The sequence below is a fragment of the Crocodylus porosus genome, unplaced genomic scaffold, assembly GCF_001723895.1.
Source record: "Crocodylus porosus isolate Cpor-Errol unplaced genomic scaffold, CroPor_comp1, whole genome shotgun sequence".
In the NCBI taxonomy this organism is placed as follows: domain Eukaryota; kingdom Metazoa; phylum Chordata; order Crocodylia; family Crocodylidae; genus Crocodylus; species Crocodylus porosus.
This window is the reverse complement of record NW_017728948.1, coordinates 57,918,165-57,920,078: the sequence shown is the minus strand read 5'-3', so window position 1 is coordinate 57,920,078 and position 1,914 is coordinate 57,918,165. Positions and strand designations below refer to the sequence as shown.

General features: G+C 51.1%; 1 protein-coding gene across 4 annotated transcripts in view; it reads right to left on the bottom strand.

Moving 5' to 3' along the window:
* Nucleotides 1–1,914, bottom strand: part of TUSC3 (tumor suppressor candidate 3) — a 314,862-nt gene that overhangs the window by 141,639 nt on the left and 171,309 nt on the right. The gene's annotated exons all lie outside the window — the stretch shown is intronic.

Below are 1,914 nucleotides of genomic sequence, written 5' to 3'. Positions count from 1 at the left end.
GGCAGGGAAGGAGCTGGTGCTGAGCACAAGGAAAAGCAGCCCTTCCCCTGCCCCATGGCCAGCAATCCCTGCTGCAGTAGCTTGTAGCCTGCGTGGGGTTGTCCTGAGCAGGCACAGGCAGCCCCTGTGGGTTGCGAGAAGCTGCAGTGAGGGGCACCAGCCATATTGTGGGGGAGGGGCCTCTTTTCCCTGTGCTCAGCACCAGCTTGTAACCTGCCCCCACTGCCAGTCTGGGTCCCACGCTGGCTCTGGGCTCACCCTTCGGGGTTGCGCACAGTGGCAGCAGCTGTGGCCCCTCCGCTTGCCACGTCAGGCAGTGTTTGCTGCTGCTGCCCACCTGGGGCTTGCATGCTGGGCAGCCCAGAGGCAGTGATGGCAAACACTGCCCAGCACGGCAAGCCTGTCCCATGGCTGGTGCCCCATATTGCAGCCACTGCCAGTGCCTGCTCAGGACGGCCCCCTGCAGGCTGCGACCAGCTGCAGCAGGGAACACCACGCTCCACACCAGCTTGTTCCCTGCTTTGGAGCAAGGAGTTGGGCCTGCACGCTCCCCCCTGCAGCCTGTACCATGGGGCTGGGGGGAGCACTAGGAGTGAGCGGGTACACAGGGCTCACAACAGTGCCCTGGGGCCAGTGCCAGTGGGGCCCAAAGCAGGGCAGCAGGAGTACAGCCGCTCTCCCTACTGGTGCAGCCCAGCCTGGCTTCACAGACCCCTGCCAGCCTGCGCCCTGCTCTGGGCCCCACTGGCACTGAGACATTGGTCTCAAGACATTGGGACATTGGTCCCAAGATGGTGACCAAGAGGCGAGGCATCTGTCAAGGGTGGGGCTACCCATGTGGCCCTCGACAGCTTACCAAAACTGGGTAAGCAGCCCTCCGCCCAAAATAATTGACTTGAACTGAGTCAATGAATGAAAAGCTCTCTGATGCTCTTTCACTACCATGACTTTCTCCCTTCTTTATCCATATCATTTTTATTAGTCGATTGCACATTTTTGTTGTTTTTGCTGAAGGCAGAGGCAAGATAGACATTGAACACCTTCACCTTCTTTGAATCTTGCATACTCTGTTAATTCCTCACCCTAGTAATTTCAAGTGGACTTATAGCCACTTACAGGTCTTTCTTTCCTGACCTCTGTATTTACATAATCCCTTCTTATTGCCCTTCACTTTCTTTACTAGAAGCAACTTATTTTATAGCTTTGCTTCCCTGGTTTCAGTCCTGAAATTCTTGCTATTTCTTGGTATGTTTCCTTAGTGAATTGCCAAGCTTTCCTTTGCCTGAAAGTTTTTCCATTCAAATTTGAGGCATCCAGGAAGTTCCTTGTGTGGTCACTTAAGTCACCTGCCATCCTTCTTGTGTTTCCATTATGATGGAACAGATTTGTCTTGAGCTTCTAATACTATACCATTTTTTAAAAAAAGCCTAGTTCTCCTGAACCTGTCTGTCCTCCCATCGACCAACTTCTTAGTTCGTGTGTTCCTCATTTTTAAATATTGTGAATTCCATTATATCATGACCACTTTTTCCTCAAAGTCTCCCATCACTTTCATGTCCTCAGCCACTTCTTCCTTACTGGTCAAAACAAAATCCAAAATAGATGATTCACAGATTTATAGATTATAAGGGACCTCGTAAGGTCATCGGGTCCAGTCCCCCTGCACTAGGCAGGAAAGATAACTGGGGTCTGGCGACCCCAGCAAAGTGACCATCCAATCTTCTCTTGAACATTTCCAGGGTAGGTGATTGTACCACTTCTGGAAGGAATTTATTCCACAGTCTGGACACCCTAACTGTGAAGAAGTTCTTCCTAGTGTTAAGCCTAAAATTGTCTTTCAGGAGTTTGTGAGCATTACTCCTGGTTTTCCCCAAGGGTGCCCTAGTGAACAGTTCACGAAGCCCTTGATGTATT